Source organism: Misgurnus anguillicaudatus, chromosome 2 (assembly GCF_027580225.2).
Source record: "Misgurnus anguillicaudatus chromosome 2, ASM2758022v2, whole genome shotgun sequence".
NCBI lineage: Eukaryota > Metazoa > Chordata > Actinopteri > Cypriniformes > Cobitidae > Misgurnus > Misgurnus anguillicaudatus.
Genome location: NC_073338.2, coordinates 12,916,891 through 12,938,326, shown reverse-complemented (window position 1 = coordinate 12,938,326; position 21,436 = coordinate 12,916,891). Strand labels below are relative to the sequence as shown.

The 21,436-nt window shown below is 39.8% G+C and overlaps 1 long non-coding RNA gene across 1 annotated transcript; it reads right to left on the bottom strand.

Moving 5' to 3' along the window:
• Window positions 1-2,329: 2,329 nt before the first annotated feature.
• LOC141368734 (uncharacterized) lies at window positions 2,330-4,478 on the bottom strand. Its single transcript, XR_012371952.1, has 3 exons — window positions 4,255-4,478; window positions 3,038-4,165; window positions 2,330-2,709 (listed from the first exon to the last, which is right to left on the bottom strand). It is a non-coding gene; the product is annotated as an uncharacterized lncRNA (long non-coding RNA).
• Between the last annotated feature and the right edge of the window lie 16,958 nt (window positions 4,479-21,436).

The following is a 21,436-nucleotide window of genomic DNA, read 5'->3' as shown; positions in this document are numbered from 1 at the left end:
TCCAGGATTTTGTAAATGGGGGGGGGCACAGCGGGACCAAGAACGAGTCGGGGGGGGGGGGGCAATCAGAAAATTCAAATAAAAATAAATACTGGTTTAAAAAATATTAACCATGGTTCCCAAAATCATGTGCAATGCCACGTGCTCTAATATAGATGGTATTATTTTTTTGTATTTTCCATGGATTAGACAACACAGTTCTGTTCCAGAATAGTTCACTTTAACTCTTTCACCGCCAGCGCTTTTTAAAAAAGTTGCCAGCCAGCGCCAGCGTTTTTCATGATTTTCACCAAAGTTTAATGCCTTCCAGAAAATGTCCTTCTTTGAATATATAAACATACAATATACCAAATGAAAGAACAGACCCTCTGCTTTCAAACAAAAAAAACGTTTCTTCCTACCTTCAGTGGTTCTATTGTAATCAGCTTTTGAATATGGGTAGGTTTCTGCAAAAACACCACATTTTGAGCAAAAAGCAGAGATAATTCCATTTTTGTGACGGACTTTTCATAGAGATCCCATTCAGAGCGATCTTTAAAACACACACGGACATGCAGCTGCTTGCCATAGGGCAATACTTCCGGGTTTAAAAAGTTGCGGAAGTGCGCCACCTGGTGGATAATAGCGGTATTGCGGAAAGACGGAAAATCTCGTCATTGGAAGCGTTTTCTCTTAATTGACGAGATATCTCGTCAATGGCGGGGAAAGAGTTAAATAAATTGCCATAATTTACTCATCCTAAAGTTATTTCAAACCTGTATGAATTTTCTTCTGCTGAACACAAAATAAAATATTTTGAAGAATCTTAGTAGCCAGAAAGTTGATGAACCCCATTGACTGCCATGTTATTTTGTTCCTACATATGAAGTCAATGGGATCCATCAACTGATTTTGGTTACCAATATTCTTAACTCTTTTCTTTTTTGTGTTCAGCACAAGAAAGAAACTCACACAGGCCTGAAACAAGTCTAAGTATATGACCATTTAACCATTTAAATTAAGTGAACTATTCCTTTAATTATCTAAATTACACAGAGTCGCATGTAACTGGTATTAGTTAACGTTCTGACATATCAGGACCGTTTGGGAAACTCTTACAAAAATTAACCATGGTTTTATTGTGGTAAAGTGTAGTAACCATGTTTTTTTGGTGCATTGATTACTATGAGCAAAACCATGGTTATTTTGTGGTTACCATGGTTTTACTACAGTAACCATGGTTTTTTGGTTTTAACTGTAGTAAAACCATGGTTAATTAAGGGAAATATTACATAAAAATCTGTTTTTCTACTCTGTCTGATCTGACTTTCATTGTTTATTATACTGTATTTTAACACAACTGAATGCTATTTTTACATAATATCTGTTCTGTTGTCAGACATTAAGAAAGAGTTTAAAATAGTGACTAAACACGACCCAATAACACCTCATGTTTAATCCAACCAGCTGTTACTTTTTACTGCTAAAATACTGATTTAAATGCGACATTGTCTGATAAAATCATCATACATTTACATTGAAAGCTGATATGAGGTGATTTCGGATTACCTGCGTGTCTCATGCAGTGCAGAGCTTTACTAATGTTCTTCTCTTGTTGTGTTTATGAGTGCTTTTATTTTTAAATGCAAGTGATAGTTTTACTGTAGATCGCTTACAGCGCAGACAATTCAGCGCAAGTTCAAAAATATCAGAGAATACTGTTAGGCGCGTGCGCATACGGCACCATAGGGAGGGAGAGAGCTTGTGCACAGAGAAGTGGTGTGTGTGTGTGTGTGTGTGGGAAAACACTACTAACCTTTCGTTCAGTCATGATACTCAATCAACCATCTTCTCTGTCAGTAACATCTGTTGACTGTTAACGTTTACGTGAAAAGACAAGGACACGGAGGAACCCAGGTGGAAAACACAGCCAACTTTTAATTCCTTCACTCAGTGTCATATAAGAGATGCACTGTTGAGGTTCCGCACGCAGCAGTGAGAAAGCGTGCACGTGAGAGAGAGGCGCTGCTGGGCGCTTGCAACGGTGAATGAAGCCGTTTTAAATAGTAAAATAAAATGTAAATGGTAATCATGAAAAATCTATTTGATTTGTGTTTATTTGTGCCAGTGTTGAGTCTGTGGCGGGGCGCCCGCTCCTTTTTCACGTTCGCACGAGTCTCAAATCAAACAGTGATTGACAACTGGTCCAATGGTGCGGTGGGTGTCGTGGTGGCTCTGTCACCACCAGGGGCTGGCTGTGTTAAACTAGAGCCACGCCCCTTTGCAACTCCCACCTCGAGGAGGTCCCCAAAGCCAACCCAATGACCAGACAAACACGGGAACGGGTGAGTAAAATTTAAAACAAGCTTTATTTAGTTTAAATACTTAAAAGAACTGGGGAATTGGGGAAAGGGGAATTTAAAACTAATAGGCTTCTTCTCCTCCCTCCAGGGAGACTGCAGCCACGGGCAAACAGGGGCAAGGGCAACAGGGGTGCCAACCACCATAAGCCGGGGGACAGAGGGAAACGTCAGGCTCCGGCCTGGACCCTGCTAACCGTGGCGCCCTCCTTCTTCTTTCCTGGAGGCAGACAATTTCGGTGTGACTGGTAGGAGGTTTTCCACTGTCCGTGTACCTTTCCTCGGTTCGGCAGGGGGTCCTCGCCCCGCGTGCCTTCACGTTCCCCGTCGTACGTCCACCCTCGTTCTCCTTGTTCCCCACAGGTGATCACTGCGACACAGAAACACTGTTAGCTTGGATTTGGTATATTCCTCACCGGTTCTGCTGTTTACAGCTCTCGGGGTAGGTAACACGTTACACAGTCTGTTCTCCAATTGTTCACTCTCGTCTTCCTTTCTCTCCCAGGCGGCCACTAAGACACAAAGACACTGTTACTTGGACTTCGGGTCTTTCTCACCGGCTCTGCTGCTTACAGCTCTCTGGGTAGGTATCACGTTCACAGTCTGTTCTTCAATTATTCACTCTCGTTGTCCTCTCTCTCCACAGGTGGTCGCTAGGACACCAAGACACTGTTACTGAAACTTCGAGTATTTCTCACCGGCTCTGCTGCTTACAGCTTTCTGGGTAGGTATCACGTTCACAGTCTGTTCTTCAATTATTCACTCTTGTTTCCCTCTCTCTCCACAGGTGGTCGCTAGGACACAAAGACACTGTTACTGAAACTTCGAGTATTTCTCACCGGCTCTGCTGCTTACAGCTTTCTGGGTAGGTATCACGTTCACAGTCTGTTCTTCAATTATTCACTCTCGTTTCCTCTCTCTCCACAGGTGGTCGCTAGGACACAAAGACACTGTTACTGAAACTTCGAGTATTTCTCACCGGCTCTGCTGCTTACAGCTCTCTGGGTAGGTATGGTTTCCTCCGTAGGTCAGCAGAGGGGCGAAGGTCACACACCACCTCACCGGGTCGAGCGCTGCCCTATCTCCACTGCCCGTCGGCCGATCGAATCCTGGACAGGGGCGCCCCTTTGTAGAGACCACGGGGGCGGCGGACCCTTTCGCCTCTGACTCTGCGACAAAGACAGACACAGGTAAGTTTACACCACGAATATTTCCAATATCTTACTCACAGTCCTTGACAGCTCTTGGTCTGCGTCCCTTCGTACTCCGAAACAGCACACAGCGTATGGTAGCAGTAATTTCTGAGGTCGTTAGCCTCTCCGTCCTCTGCCCAGTAGAGAAAATGGATGGTACGGGGCTTCGTCTACAAGACACACAGCAACCCACAGCAAATACACAGCACCACTCCAACGTGAAAAGCTTATTAATTGTAAAGTCTCACTCACCACACTATAAGTGCAACACCACAAGGGAAAGCGCCCGGTGTCCTCCACTGCGCTTGGGGCTAAAATAGAGGCGATGGCAAACACGACCAAACCAAAGTCTCGTTGCTGTGGCTGTTTCGACGTACGCTTCTAGCGGCTCGCCCACCACGCTGTTATAGGGGTAGGGCCGCCCTCCTAGTCCTGGAGGACTCCAACGATCACACAGGTTAAATTTCTGCAAGTTATTCCACACCAACGGGTATACTCACAGCGGATAGCCTTTGTTTACGTTGTGCAACAAGGTCAATTTTCTTCCTGCTTACTCCTTCAAAAATACTGGTTAGACCAAGGTTCCTTTCTACCCATAGGATTCTTCGTTTACTCCAGCAGGTCCACCGTAAACTACAACAAGAGAGGGAGAGAGAGAGAAATACAGACAGCCACCATGTCTAACAATGAGCACAGCTCCGTTCCTCAGCACACACTACGACCCTCAACTGTGATCTAACTGTGCTTTTTATACTCCTCTCTGTACTCCAGTTATCCAATTGCCCGGCGATCTCTTTAACTAGGCACAGCTGTGCCCAATCGGCTGATTACAGCCTTCGCGAAGCTGCCGGATGTCCGGTGTTTCTGTTTTCCGGTCTGGACGGAAACATCCGGGCGGAACCAAACTTCTTCAACTTTTGGTTCCACCCCGAAAAATCGTCACCCCGTGACAGCTCTTTTCTCCTGTTTTAAAAACGCGCAACTATGCTGCTTCTTCTTAGCGTTTGTGCGAGCCTCAAATCAAACAGTGATTGACAGCTCTCTGGTCCAATGGTGCGGTGGGTATTTTCAGGTTGACAGTAAATCTAGCTGGCCCAATGAGATTGGAGGGGGGGCACAAGGGGGGCCAATCATATTCCAGGGGGGGGCGGTGCCACCCCATGCCCCCCCTCTAGACACGCCCCTGCAGCTTGGAGTTCACGGTTAAGCCCCTCACGAAATACAGTCTAAACAGCTACATCATTTCATCCACTTTGAGCAGCTAATGTTCGAAATTCAATTGCGAAATCTGCTGCTGATCGATTGCCCTGGCATATGTGAAGCAACTGAACAGAAATATCTTTGCAACCTGCAGGATAGTCAAACACTTGAATTTGTTTGTCAAAATAATCAGAAGAGGTTTTGAAGTGATGATCTCTCTCCCAAACAGCAGAAGCCCAGTCTATAGTTTTTCCAGTGAGCAGTGACATCATAAAGGCATTCTTCTTGGTTTCTTGCCTAAACATATCTGGATGGTTTGCAAAATAAATCCTCCACTGCCATAAAAATCTTTTACACTTTTCTGCAGAGCCATCAAATTTATCAGGAAAAACTAAATTTTATCTGTTTGTCAGGGGAAGTGGGAAGCGAGTGAATGTAGTCCATCATGTTCTCATTAGCAGCTCAAAGAGTGTTAAGCTGATCCTGATATTCCTTCAGTACTTCACTCTGATAAGCAAATGCGGCCTGTAGTTGTGAAACTTCCACTGGATTCAGTGTAGGCGAAGTATTCTGTGAGGAACTAGGCATCAAATACATAGAATCCATTTGCAGGAAGTTTATTTAAAGCCGCTCTATGCATTTTCGGCATTTTTGTCAAACAGCGACTAGAGTCGCTGGAGAATACTTGCAACTGTCATAATTTCCCTATATATCCCACACATCAGATAATGACCAGGTAATGTTTCACAATTTCATACAAATTAGGGAACTGCATAGTCTACTAAACTACAGATGATGGTAATAGGATAATAAGAAGTTTATTTTAAGTGTAGAGTGCATATAATAGTAAAGTAGCCTACCGTGTTTGCTGGCTTGTAATGGTTTTACATGATTGCAGCTAAATAACAAGTAAACAGTCAATAGTCTATGTCTACTGTATAATTTCGTTTGTGTTCTTTTATTGTAATGTAAACATTACAAAATGCCACGACAAAGTTAATTGTGTACGTTGCATTATTTCATAACATTGGTTGTTATAATGTCACTATACATGATTATTGCTATTTATCATAATAGTTTGCAAATTGTGCATGTTTACACTATTTACAACCTCTAGGCTTCTTTATGTCCTGATAATTATGTGAGATATTGACAACTGTTGTCATGATAATCACATGACATACTACAAGCAAGCACAACAACATACAACATAGACCGCAAACAAATGAGAGATTTACTTACTAGTCCATCAACAAGATCGCCAGATCAGCATCCCATCCAGTGCTGTCTTTTAGCTCACGCCAACGAGTAAAAACCTGACCGAGTGGGAGTCTTGTCCGGTTCCTAACACGTTCAGATTCTCTTTTCCTTTTCCTACTCTCTTCCGAATGCGCTTTCTTAACTTTTAAATCGTTTAGCCTCACGTCTCAAATTCGCGCGTGCAGTTGTTGTTATAGGCTTGATCGACTTCATGCAGCGCTGCAAGAACCGACAGCCGGATGACGTCAAAGTGCCATCTCGGATCATTCTCGCTGTACTTTGACGTCATCCGGCAGTCGGTTCTTGCATCGCCACACGAAGTCAAACAAGTCTTACATTTGTGACATCGTTGCCGTAAAGCAAGTCGTGATTCTCGCGAGATTTGTCAGGGGCGGTTCTCTCAAGCTTGCATTGGTGATTTTGGTAGCGCCGTCCTCCCCGAGCTTCAACAGGAGAATGATTCGCCCTACTATGACTTTGTTTACCACCGACATAACTTTGAAGCTGTTATATTAAGGTAAAATAACTGCATAGTGTGTCTTTAAACACAGCAACCAAATCTAAATTTGCAAGAGTTGACTCATCTGGCGTCCAGTTAGCTGCTCCCTGAGTGGTGGTAGCCAATCTCTAAAGCAAGACTTATATACCCTCCTAGCAAAATCAAGGCACAATTGGACTCGTCTCTCTGCTAGAGTACACAATCCAAGAAAGGAGAGGGCATCAGAATATCCTTCGTACCTTGGTCCCAGTATAATTTTACAAACTCGTTTCTGCACTCTTTCCAACCTTTTAATTTGATCAGTGGTCAAGGAATTATGCCAACCTGGGACTGCATACTCTAACACTGGACGTACATACCCAGTATAGATGGTAACCAGTTCTTGATCATGAACTCCAAATTTCTTTAGCCGGCGAAAAGCAAAAAGCTTTCTATTAGCTGAGGACAACATGTGGTCCACTTGTCTCATTTTAAGTTACACTGAATGGTTACTCCTAAGATCTTAACAGAGTGTTGTGGTTTTCCTTTTCCTCAAATGAAACAATCTTCAGTCTTAGGTTTTGATTTCAAGAGATAGACTTTTATTTTCCGGACGAAACAAGAAGCCAAGGCTGCCCTGGTGAATCCCCCCAGAACCAGAGTGTAGTCCTGGGAGGATCCTCCAAATCAGTCTGACTCTCTGAGCCATGGCTTGGCAAATATATAGGTTCCCCTCCATGCTTAAACCAATATAGGATTTTGTAATATGAAGCACCACATGACATTCCTCAGACCAGTGTCTCCTTCCCATGACCTATTTGACTCTAGGCTATTCACTTACTTAAACCCTTTGTGCCCTTTGACATGAAACATGAATGCACACAGCTGGGTTGCAATAGCAATCCCATGGCAAACTCCTGACCCACACACGGCATAACACATGACACACATGGATTAAAGTTTTCCGTCGCTAGACGGATTTCCGTCAATTGCAAAATTATTAAGTTCACTTTTCATAAAGACGACGTGTATTCAACTTTAAGTTGGATGTGATCAAAGCCTGGAGTGGATCCAAATCATGTTCCTCTCTCCATCCAAGCGTTCTGTAATCACTGCGCACTGGATCCACTCCAGGTTTTCTGACTGTATCACGTTAAGCTGAGGTAAAACTTGTAATGCAGAAAGGCTCCGATGTTTTGGCGATTGATAAAGGTGTAAAAGACCACTTGAGATTGACTTGGCATAGCGAAATGATGAAGATTGGCAAGCCTTTCAGTTCGTGGGAAAAGAAAAACAAACCGCCAGGTAATTTTCGTGTCTTTGCGATTAGGGGTCCTGTATTTTGGGGGTAAATGATTTCTCACGTACGTGATCACCCGCGTCTAGTTTTTGAATGCTATGCTCATCAGGCTAGTTGCTGATACAACAGGTTTGTTAAACTCGTGGGTAAACTTAATGTGGCGCCACAAGAACCAAGAGGCAGATGACATCCACATCCCGTGAGAGCGATTTCAGGAATCATAAGAGGAGACTGCTTCCGAAATGCTCTCGCGGCACTTTGATGTCATCCACTTGTCGGTTCTTGCAGTTTCATTTGCGTGTGGTCTCAAAAAACTTAACATTTGTACATATATTTAAGCGCCGCAATTGATAAACAAGTGATATTAACCCAGACAGCACGTTCAGTCTTACCGACGTCGGCAATTGGAGGGCACCAGCGGCAAAGTGTCGGTTGGGGTTTTTCCCCTGCACACAGAATAAAAGTAGGTGGGTAAACGATCGGCGCGATGAGTCTGCAGCCGGAGATCGGCAGAGGAACCGCAAGCAACCTTTATGCCGACCGCGCCTCTTTTTTTCTTCACTAGATCTACGCAGTTGTTGGTCCACATCAAGCCGGCAGTGTAAGCGCGAAGGTATGTTGATTAAATATGATTGTGGAAATGTTTTCGATAAACGGATGACAGAAATTGGCGTCGGAGGCAACATTACATGTTTTTAGACTTGGTTTGTTGTTATAACTGTTGACTTGGGGTGCGTTTCCCAAAACCATAGTTGCTAACCTGTTGTGTTAGCAACTAGTTGGTTGGCAATGGAAAATAAGCAACATGGTTTTGGGAAACGCACCCCTGGTTAGTTATTATTAATATGTTCGCGTATTAAATATTTTTCAGTGAGTTGTTTTAGACAGTATTTTTGACGTGAGGGGATCGTCGGTAAACAGTTAGGTAAACGGTAATAAATTGACGGACTGTCTTTTGTCTACACAAAAATGACATCTGTCATTTTATAATATCAACCCCTTACACTCTAAATGCATTTTTAATGATTTTGTCTAAGTGACATGCTTAAAATTAAAGGCAGCTCTTGTTGTGCGTTTTTATGGTAACGTTAAAAGTAGACCTGTCAATCAAAGAGCTAGTTTAGTACAAGTGCACAGCCACTGTAGACAGTCAGACAAAGTGGTTATTAAGTAATAAAGTGATAGGAAGTAAGTGTTTTTGGACACACACCTATTCATAAAATAGAGCCTTTATTTAACCTTTGTAATTTAGGCAAAATAAAATGTCTTTTCTGTTTTTTTTCACTCAGGTAAATACGATGAAGGCATGGCTTGGTGGCCTCCAGAACCTTTTACAGCCCACGTGATCAAATAGCTTGCGCGCGCATTTCGGCCACGAAAGTGTTGTTGTTCCCCAGTGGTTCTCTAACCTGTTAGCAACTCAGAAAGTTTATTAAAACGGTTACCCAGCATCAAAATGTCTGGTTGCGTTTGGTTGCACTAATATAATATACTAATATACGTATATATGTATCTGGCCACTTTATATTTGGCCATCTGCTAATGTCTTCTATCCACTCCACTATAGTACACGGATCTGGTAGATGTGTTGAAAAAGTTGATAAGTCACTGTTACTTCACTGCTGATTCTTACCATACTTCCGTTGCCAAACTGCGTGCACCTACGTTGCCACATCATCATTGTGTACAAAGAGTAAAAGGGTCTATAAAGACTCATACAAAATACTCCAAAGTTTTTTCAAGAGGACATCACCCAACCCATCTAAAGGATGAAAACAATACTCTTGTTGAATACTACATGAGACAAGTGAGAGTGGGGGGCTATGTTGTTCTGATGTTACTCATTGTACTTTCTATGTTCGATGTGATCAATATGAAAACTAATCTTTGTAAAAACTTTTCATTTACAGACCATCCTGACTTAGATCACCATCACCACCATCATCCCCTGCATCGTGCCCTTCATCAGACACCCAAAATGCACCACAAACATCACAGGCGAAAAAGAAGAAAACGCACAACAAACCTTCCAAAAAACCCTCCTCCCCCTTCCCTCCTACCTATGGCTGGAAACAACATAACAGTTGGCAAGTTGAATTAACTATTTTGACCTTAAAGGCTTATTTTTTTATCTTATTCACTGTGTCCCCATAGTTGGATGGGTGCATGCATGCTCCTTTCGTCTCTGTGCGTGCCGTGACTCTGTCTGATGCACCCACCGCTAGCTTAGCTTTGCACAATGACTTGAAGTAAATGGCTCCAGCTAGCATGCTGCTCCCAATAAGTGACAAAATAATGCCAACTTTTTCCTATTTATATGTTGTGATTTGTATAGTCACAACTAGGGCTGGGACAACGCGTCGACGTAATCGACGACGTTGACGCAAAAAATACGTTGACGCAAAATATGCGCGTCGATTCGTCAGACCCAAAAAGGCGGCGCCGTAGAATACGTCAGACCCAAAAAGGCGGCGCCGTAGAATAGTAGCAACGCGAGTGGCTTCAGTCCAAGCCGGTTTCACACAGCAAGTGTGAGCAGTACGTGCAGCGCGTGTTGTTTTCAGCGCCCATGTTAACAAGCATGCACCCCGCCGCATGAGCAGCGCGAGCTCGCGGCTCTGTAGCAACAGTGCTGCAATCGTTTCTGCGTCGGTTCTGCTGCGCTTCTCATGCTCAATTAAAGTGAAAGTGCTTTGTTTATGGTTTAAATGCTCGTGGATTGACGCGAAAAAGTGTCATTTTACCTTAAAATCATGAATGTGAAGTGTGTTTTAAACAGCCATGACTTTGAGCAATTTAACAGAAAGCAATGAAATATGTCACTGTTGCCAGAAGACTGCGCTTTCATTCACTCTCTGTCCAGCAGTAAATGAGTCCTAGTCTATCTTAACAAACTTAAGAGAAAGAGATTTAATAATATATGTGCTTCTTAAGTCTATAATTGTGTTTATATCTGTCATTAAATGGACTAGAACAGCACGAAAACAATGTGGATTAAACAAATCAAGTTATAAAAGTTACACTGACCATCAAAAGGCACATTGAAGAGGTTTTGCTCATAAATGCATGTAAAATAAAGTAATTTGAACTTGAGATTTTTATACTGTTACTAAACTGCACAGTATGAGCTGCAAACGCTTTATTGAATGCTACCTCTGACTAAGAATGCAGTATTTTGCACTTGTATAGTCTTTTTTATTTTGAAAGTTTAAGAGCAATGAACATATATTGAAATGTTTACATTCAGATATGTAAATCTACATGTATAAATTGCTATTAGTTAATTAATGGGGAAATAATCGAGAATCGAATCGAAGTCGAATCGGACTGATAAAATGAATCGTTAGATTAATCGATGCATCGAAAAAATAATCGCTAGATTAATCGTTTAAAAAATAATCGTTTATCCCAGCCCTAGTCACAACATGTACAAATAACAAGGTCATGTGAGACACAGCCATCTATTAATCATATACATACAGGGAACTATATTCTCAGAAGGCAAAGCCCGGCTACTTGGGTGCAGTGATTTGCTAGCAGCACCTGAGAAACCCCCGGTGAGGAGCAGAGAGTTCGGTCAGAGTTGTGCAGTTACTCCCCCCAAGTAGCAAGTGCTTCACCTTCTGAGAATATAGTTCCCAGTATGTATACTGTTAAAAGATGGCTGTGTCATGACCTTGTTGTTTGTACACGGTGTGACTAAACAAATCACAACACATAAATAGGAAAATGTTGCTGTTATTTTGTCACTTATTGGGAGCAGCATGCTAGCTGGAGCCATTTACTTCAAGTCTTTATGCTCAGATAGGCTAGCGGTGGGTGCGTCAGACAGAGTTATGGCACGCACAGAGATGAAGGGGTATGTATGCACTTATCTAACTCTGGGGGTTACTGTGAATGAGCTAAAATCCCAAAAAGTCAGCGTGTTCCTTTAAGTTTCCATATGTCCATTAGAAAATTAAAGGGATAGTTCACCCAAAAATGAAAAATAATGTCATTAAGGACTCACCCTCATGTCGTTCCAAACTTGTAAGACCTCCGATGTTTTATGTTTAGTCCGAGAGCTTTCTGACCCTACATTGAAAATCTATGCACGGTATACTGTCCATGTCCAGAAAGATAATAAAAAACATAATCAAAGTTGCCATTTGACATCAATGGGTCAGTTAGAATGTGTTGAAGCATCCAAAAAACATCTTGGTCCAAAAATGACAAATTTATTCAGCATTCTCTTCTATGTCTATTGTGTAGCGCATGTGTCTGACTAAAGTCTTGTGACGCAGATGGCGTGTTATCCTCAGATATGTTTGTGAATTTTTTTTCACATTTACAGCATTCGTCTCCCTCAGACTGTAAACGAAGCTCGGGCGCACAAAAAAAAGCGGGGACGCACCTAATAACACATCAGCCACGTTGTACGTCAGCTGCGTCACTGCAGTCATGTGACTTTAGTCTCATGCGCGTTCAAAACAGAACCGGAAGAGAAGACAATGCTGAATGATGTCGTAATTTTGTTATTTTTGGACCAAAATGTATTTTCGATGCTTCAACACATTTTAACTGACCCACTGATGTCAAATGGCTACGTTGATGATGTTTTTTTATTACCTCTCTGTTCCTGGACAGTATACTGTGCATAGATTTTCAATGGAGGGTCAGAAAGCTCTCAGACTAAATCTAAAATATCTTAAACTGTGTTTCGAAGATGAACGGAGGTCTTACCCTCATGTCGTTCCAAACTCGTGAGTCATTAATTACATTATTTAAATTTTTGGGTGAACTCTCCCTTTAATTACATGCTCATACTTTAATTATGCCTGATAAGAATTTGTAATATTTGTGTTTAAACATTTTTCGAATTTTAATCCTTGATTTTAAATGGCCATGACAGTGACAAAAAGGAAGCAGCCTTCTCTAGCCCACCCAAGTTTCCATCAAAGGAGCAAGCCTAGTAAGACATTTTATGTGTATAATGCTGCACTTCTCATACAGCGAATATCAGATGTAGATATCTAAGGTGCAAATCTTATGGTTGATGTGCCTTTTTGATTATCTTTCTGTTGTAACCTTTTTTAATCTTCTTGAAGTGTCAGTAAGAAGAAAGCTGGCTAACCCTCCCACCCCTTGTTTAACTCCTCCAGCCCATCCCACATCATTGTAGATTGAAGGTAAGTGTACCCTATATAGTAAAATGCATCAGGTCCCTAAATTCAAGCAGACACAATGTACTCCACAGGTCCACAGCACATACCATAGTTTGATGTTCCAGAGATATGATTTTTGAGTTTATATTAGTAGTGTGATCAGTAAACCAAGGTTTTCTGTCTTTCCAAGAGACAGCGGTTAATATTCAGAAAGAGGCGCAGAGAACTGAAGGCTTTCCTGACTGTAAGCCATTTAAAACGCAGACAATGAAAACACTGACACGTGTGTGTGTGTGTGTAGAAATGTGTGGCAATTACTCAGCCCACTGACATTAGTTTATCTAATTGTGATAAACTTGACTTACTGTTCACTCCAATAATTTCGTTTTTCTGTATTTTCTAGTGACACCGAATAATAACGAAGGCCTGTGTGCTTTGCAGCAGCCTCCACGTCACCCTCTTCCAGTGCTCCGTCAGAGGACTAACGATAGTAAGATATTTTACATGTAATGTATGAATCTGCACTTTTTACTCAGAACATCATACTGAGGTAGTAAAACAATACATTTCAGAATAATTCAATAGCAAATGAATTAGGGCCAGATTTTAAAATCAAGCTGGATCTGGGCCATTTGTGTTTTTTCCATTTAAGTGATTACATCAGTGAATGAGGACCTTCTTCGTACTGAATGTAAGTTTCTGTTAAATATGTGATGCATAGACCCTTTTACAGCCCACGTGATCAAATAGTTTGTGCGCGCATTTCGGCAACGGAAGTGTTGTTGTTCGCCAGTTGTTCTAACGTGTTAGCAACTCAGAAAGTTTATTAAAACGGTTTCCCAGCATCAAAATGTCTGGTTGTTGCGTTTGGTTGTACTAATATAATATACTAATATACGTATATATAAAGAGTTTGGTCCCAAATAAATGCCATTTTTGAAAAAAATGAGTTGCTGCCAGAATCAGTATTATATCAGGTCAATATTAAAAAGTAAATTCTTAATTTTAAGCAAAAATCCAATATACGCCATTTTATTCTGTCATCTTTTCTCCCTTTTTTCCCAAAATGCAATAAACGCCACTCCGCCTTTTCTACAGAATGCCATAAATCCGCTCCACAGTTTGCAGCGCACCATTGCAATGTAAACAAACAATGGCGGCGCGTTGAGTACACGGAATACTAGTTTTCCTCATCTACTTTGTACTTCGTGATCAACAAACAAACAAAAACAAAATAATACTTTAATAGCATTGATAAACCTGTGATGGTTTTCTGTGACGGGAAAGAAACGTAAGCCATCAACATCTAATAATTTACGCAAGAGACACTCGGGAGACGGGTGCTTGTTTGGCCGGGCCGACAACATCAAGTTTCTGTCATGCAAACACATTGACCCCAGGGGATCTTACGAAAAACTTTCCATAATTTTACTCAAAGTCAACGAAAATCGAGCAGGACCAAAACATTTTACAGCTGATCGCTGTGAAACACGTTAAGCGACGACGTCAAGTATAACCGCATCAATGACAGTGTTCTTAATATCACAAAGTAAGTGTTTTGATTAATGCCATTAATGTTTATATTTTTAATTGGTGTATACCACTAGTCAACTAAATGAATAACATGGCAAAGATGAATGCACATTTATAAAGGCTATTGATTCAATAGATTTATAGCATTTTGAATAAAAACTTGTCATGAATTTATTGCATTTGGTGGAAAAAATAATCTGTTTTTATTATAAATCTTTGAAAATCAAGTTATGGATTTGAATTTTTTTTATGTTTTTATAACCTAAAGATGCTATGTGAAAGTTTGTAACAGAAAATAGTGGTTTTCATCTTGTCACTTTCTTGGTATAGAAAACACGTTTTTAACAAAATTTGTCAAAATAAATTTAATGGGTTTTGGAACCAAACTCTTCATATGTATCTGGCCACTTTATATTTGGCCATCTGCTAACGTCTTCTATCCACTCCACTATAGTACACGGATCTGGTAGATGTGTTGAAAAAGTTGATAAGTCAACTTTTTAAAATAACTTTCTCTGTCTGTGTTACTTCACTGCTGATTCTTGCCATACTTCCGTTGCCAAACTGCTCGTGCATATGTTGCCACGTCACCATTGTGTACAAACAGTAAAAGGGTCCATTGGGTCTTTAAACTTGTGGCTGTAAGTGCACTTGAAAAGTTTGAGAGCAAAAGGCCTACATACTGTTTAGCAGTTTCACAATCTAATTTTATCATTTCATAGTGACAACCGTTAATTGGCAGCAGGAAGATGAATATGAAGGGCTGGGCCCTCCTGAACATAAGCTGTTTAGCATGCAGATCAAGAACACACTGAGACAGGCACACACACACAATACACAGCGCACACACAGCACAGTCCTACATAAAATGGGGAATGACAAAAATGACAGAAAAAGTTTGAGAACCACTGCTGTGGGGTCACTTATTTAGCTCTGTTAGTTGGACCTGGGTGATGCTGTTCTTTGTGTAACGGGACTTTTTCTGTATTTCCTAGTGCCACAAGATGATTGGCAGCAAGACACACCCAGTGATGAAGGGATGTGCTCTCCTTAAATCACAGCCTATTCATCAGGTACTCCTGAGTAAGTCCTACAATGTGTTGATCCAACATGATTTTATTTTTTGCAAAATGCTCTGACTTTTCTGAATTGTCTTTTTAGAAACCATCCACGAAGATATATAGACTTTTGTGCTGTCTTATTTTTTTCTGTTGCTTATTACATTATTACATTTTTTTAGGTGCTGTGTTAAGAAATCCTGCCTACAAAGTTCCACTGAGGCTGATATAAAGATGACTGTGAGAAACTGGCTGCTGCTGTCTGAGCAGAGACAGGAATGGGGGCGGCAAAGGCGGGACAAGCAAGCATCTTAAGTGAAATAATTGATTGGACTGATTCTGGAGTATGACTTATTCTGGAGGGAATTTCTTATTTTTGTTGCAGTTTGCTATGGGACGGTTTCAAGGACAGGGATTAGACTAGTTCTAGACTAAAATAAATGTAAGAGCTGTCCAAACTGAAAACAACTTGCACTGACATATCATAAAATACATCAGTGTATTTTGTGATGCTTCAAAATGCACACAAGTAATGTTTTTATTAAGACATGTTATTAAAACTAGTTATATTTCAGAATTAAACTAAGGCCTAGTCCCGGTTTAAGATAATCCCTGTCCGGGAAACCACCCCAAAGTGTAATTTGTGGAGTGTTAAAATAAATGAAACTGCCTTTGCAAAAACAAAGTAAAAAAAAATTTCCAGATGCCCTTCTGTTTTGTTATTTCTCCTGGAAAACTCACTGATCCATTTTTTTCTGTTAGACTGACATTTACCAGGTTGTCATATTGTGTATGAAATACACCCTACACATAATAATCACTTACTTTCAATTTAAACTTTTTTTGTCATAAAACCTGGCAACTCAAAAGGAAGCGGCTGCAGACTGCGCAGCCACGGACGGAGTCTTGCATGCAAGTGGGCTAGTTGCCTACTTCTCAACTAGCTCTTGTCAAATTGTTAGGGAAGAAATTTTATGATTAACACAACATAAACTGTTATTGAGGGTTGATTGTTGTTGATACACAATATGAAATGAGTTAGCCTGCAGGGGTCTCCAACATTGTGAGCAAGGGCTACAACAATATGTATAACAATCTGGAGGGCTACTTTTTTATTTATTCTACTCAAAACTTTTTTGTTTTACTTACTGATTTTATTTTATTTTACTTTTTGATATGTTTTAGTATTGTTTAATATGTTAACATACGTAAACCAAGCCAAGTTAATATAAAACATATGTATGTAATAAATAAATATTACAATTGATACTAATAGAATGTGCTGGCACCATGGAGACCCCTGGCCTAAACAAATCAATTATATAACGGTGGGATCCTGACGCTGGAACAGCTGCTTTATAAGCATGCCTTGACGTTTACAGCGATGCAGCCGAAAATCAGCTGTGTTCAATGGGAGAGCGAAGCGGATCGCGCCGCATATAGGTCATAATAATTAGGGCGGGTTTACGTTGGCTCACGGTCGGCGATCATTCTAATGCCACCATCTTCCCGATGTCTTGCCTATTAGCTACCGATCTCCATAAGACATCTCACCGAGGCACTTTATGTCGGGCAAGTACATGCGCCCCAACGTCGGTAAGAGCTAAATTGCTGTCTGGGAAGCCATACAACAGTGCTAAATGCGTCCGCTGTTTGTGTGTCAGAGCTGAACGCGTAAGCCGCGCATTCGCTTCTCATTGAGCGTGTAAGTATTTTTGCCACTTTATTGGCCTTAAATACAAATGTGCGTCAAAAATCCCGTCTTTGCAAGTATCCTCATATAAACACGACCATTTAGGTCTTAGGAGAAAGTAAACAGCCGAACCATTGCGCATAAATAGTACATCAGCGCTGCCTCTATGTAACATTATAATTTGTTGATAAATGTACAGTCATTCAATTAACAACTGTCACTATGGTTACAGACATCCTGTGCGAATTGTACACGAGTTTAACTCGAGTTACACGTTCAGGGTTTATATTCATACATAACCTTACTGTATTAGAGCTGTGACTGTAAGCTGTTGTGTGAACAGAACAGACCCTGGATAATTCGTTTATGTGTACTGAATAATATGATATTAAAAAGTTGTATTTGTTCACATTAGTAAATGCATTATGAACAAATAATTTGAAATATAGAGTATATAAGCATTAAGGAATTCTTGTTTATGTCATTACAGTAATTGATGGTTGTTCATGGTGCATTCACTAATGTTAACAGTTTTAACTTTGATTAAAAAAATTATTAGTAAATGCTAAAATAAATACATTTACAATTAATAAATAATTAATAAAAGATTCATTAAAGGTGATGATATTCATGTTTTCTTTTTATATAGTGAGTTATTTAGCTGTTTCGCCTTCATCTTAAATGCCATGCAAACTACAGCAACCTATTATGCCACAGGAGACTTTAATATGGAATTAATGGAAAAAAAATCCCCTTCAAATGCTATTGGTCTCGCCTACATTAAGTTTTAGTTAAAGAAATATGACTTGACCTGAAAAAAATTTCAGTCAGAAGAATTTTTTTCACTTTAATCCATGGACACAAATACTGCATAACTTCATGGTAAACAAATTGCATGTGATTATAATGGTAAACTCATATTCATGTAGATTGGGATTAAAATAAACTTCTTCAAGAGTCACAGATTTTTAGAATATTCTGATCAATAGAAAGTGGTCGCCAAGTTGGTAAACTTAAACATCCTTATAGATGGAAACAAAATAGTGAAGATACATAATGAAGAGTAATTTGCAAACCAAAAATCATATACCAAATACCAAAACCTATTAAATAACTTAGCTAAATATATAAACATAGAAATACATAGAATGAACCAAATATTTTCAATATCTGCAAACTTATCTAACCTAAAAACCACTAACAAAAAACAAACAGGGTGAATGTAAACGAAAAATGGTTTGACAACGACTTCAAAAAAAATAAAAAAGTATGGTAACACTTTAGTATGGGGAACACTTATTAATTATAACTTTTGCCTCAGTAACTCCCAATTTACTGCTTATTAATAGCTAATAAGGTAGTTGTTGTAGACGTTAGGTTTAGGTATTGGATTGGGTTAAGGGATGTAAAATATGGTCATGAAGAACAAAGCATTAATATGTCCTTTATAAGCACTAATAAACAGCTAATATGTAAGCTAATAAGACACTAGATAAAAGTGAGAATTGGTCCCTATTCTAAAGTGTTACCAAAAGTATAAGCTCAGACAAATCAGTAACAGAGATGCTGACAATGTAAACAGGTGTGATTTTTACAACAGAAAACTTAAACAATATAAAAATACCCTAAAAAAAGAAACAGGATACAGAAAACCAGTTAAGAAAAATTGAACAATCTCTAGAAACAAACCGCTTCTGGGAACATTGGAAATAACTAAACAAACCTAACCATGAAGAATTACCCATCCAGAACGGAGAGGTATGGGTGAACCACTTCTCCAACCTCTTTGGCTATATAAACAAAAACCAACACATTAAATTCTCCAATTACACTGGATGAATTATGTGATAAAATACAAACACTTTAACACTGGTCACTTCATGCATTTTCTCTGATCGGATAGCTATCTGATCGTAAAAAGTCCAGGTCTAAAGGCCCTCTGAAACTATTTCGAGACGGATTTAAATCCGATCGCTCAAACCACTTCAGGAGGTGGTCTGGGACGCATTTCAGAGAAGTGTAAATGTATCTGGTTGATGAAACCACATACGTCGCGCTTTACTCCTCCCAAACGTAAGCACGTCACTCGCAAGTAAGCTGGAAGAGCGCCAAACAAACAAAGACGACACGCCTATTGCTTTATGAAGTGATGACAGCGGGTAAAAAAGCTTCCTAGAATCAATAAAAGAGTCTAATGACAAACTCAAATGATATTAAACAAAGAAATAAAACTTTAAGAGAGAGTTTTGTGAATGCTTTTCCCGTCATGGACCTGCATTAAATCACTGCGCTGTCACTCTCCTGCTGCGCTGTACTGCGAGCTTCAGCTCATGCCGAGCAAGGAGAGACGAGCGTCCCGTGCCCAACATACAGTACAACATACAGTAAGTGTTGCATAAACGTCATCTTAAGTTTTTTAAGGTGGAGTAATAAATAGTGTATTTGCATTTTGGGCGGGGGTAAAAGATCGGATTCATATTCGTTTTGCCAAGACGCATTTCTGTGGCCAAATGTAAATGGAACAGTTTTAACAAATAAGTTAGCTATCCGATCAGAGAAAACACATGAAGTGACCAGGTGTAAAAAGGCCCAAAAAAGCAACAGTCACCAGCAACTGGTAATACCCTACTAGACACTGAAGTTAAATGTCTTCTGTTTGCAGATGATCTGGTGCTACTGTCACCGACAAAAAAAGGGTCTACAGCAAAACCTGGACCTCCTGCACACCTTCAAACATGGGCACTGTCAGTTAACCCTAAATAAAAAATGATATTCCAAAAAAGGTCCAGTCATCAAAGCCAATATAAAAATTTCAAATTACACAACATGCCCTTGGAACAAACTCAAAACTACACATACCTCAATATAAACATCAGTAATGCAGGAAACTTTAACTAGGGTGACCATACGTGCCATTCTTCCCGGACGCGTCCTGTCCTGGATTTCAGTGCGTCTTCCGGAAGTTGTATTTGTCGACCTCATACATCATAGAAGATTATTATTATTATTACAGAAAAGCAACCGTTAAGGTAAGAATGAAAATACGATTGTATGTCTTATGTTTTTAACTGAATGGCATATGCGGTTAACAAATACGACTTCCGGAAGATGCACCAAAATCCTGGACAGGACGTGTACGGGAAAAATGGCACGTATGATCACCCTACTTTAACAAGGCTGAGAATGACCCAGGAGACAAGGCACAAACAGCTTTCTATGCTATCAGGAAAAAAATTAAATTAACATCCCAATTGGAATCTGGTTAAAAATTATCCAATCAATAATCAAACCAATCTATTGAAGTGAGGTCTGGGGTCCACTCACAAATCAAGAGTTCACCAAATGGGGCAAATATAACAATATACTCAATAGAAACTCTGCAGACCGAAATCCGTAAAAATATCTTACAGACGACATACAATTATGGTCAAACAACATATAAAGTGAATTTCTCATATTCAATGACCTTTAATATATTTGCTGTGTTATGGACAGTAAAAGAATGTCTGAAAATTGTACTGATGAAAACAGAAGCTTAATTCAGATTCACATGTTCTTATATCAAATGATAATCACATAAATCATATTAAAGTCTTTAACTAAGATCTGTTGTTGCCAGTATTTTGTGTCTACTGACCACAAACAGCCCACTACTGCAGTGACTCGCTGCTTTCGTTTTATTTTCATTTTTAAGTAAATGCAAGCTACCTGCCAAATACTGCAATAAAGTGTTTTTTTATGAGGTGAAAACAAATGTTGTTAACTAAAAATTGCACAAAGTAAGATTTCCTTACATGGTTCAACTTTGTAATTTTAAGTTATTTTTTATGTAATGTTTATATGACCTGTAGGCCACAAGCTTCAGATAGGGGGCAATTTTAGGAGACAAAGGAAGTGAAAGAGGCTATAAACATCTAACATACAGCCACTGTAGTGACAGTTGATCTTTTTCTCCTTCAGTTTTATGTTTCGTTTAAAATTAGTTTTATTGCACATGTGATTGCTTCTGTTATATCAACCAAATCAATGAAAATGTATGTGGACAGGATGAAAATATGGAGAAATGAAACATCACAGCTGTTTGACATGCGAACAGTCAGGCTGAAGTTCGTTTTGGTTATTTTTTGGCTTATTGCAGGTAGGTTTCATGTCCTTCTGTGTTAATGATTTTCTACTAAAACAGTTATATGCTAATTCACGCATACAGTTCTAATCACTAATTAAAAACCAAACTCAAC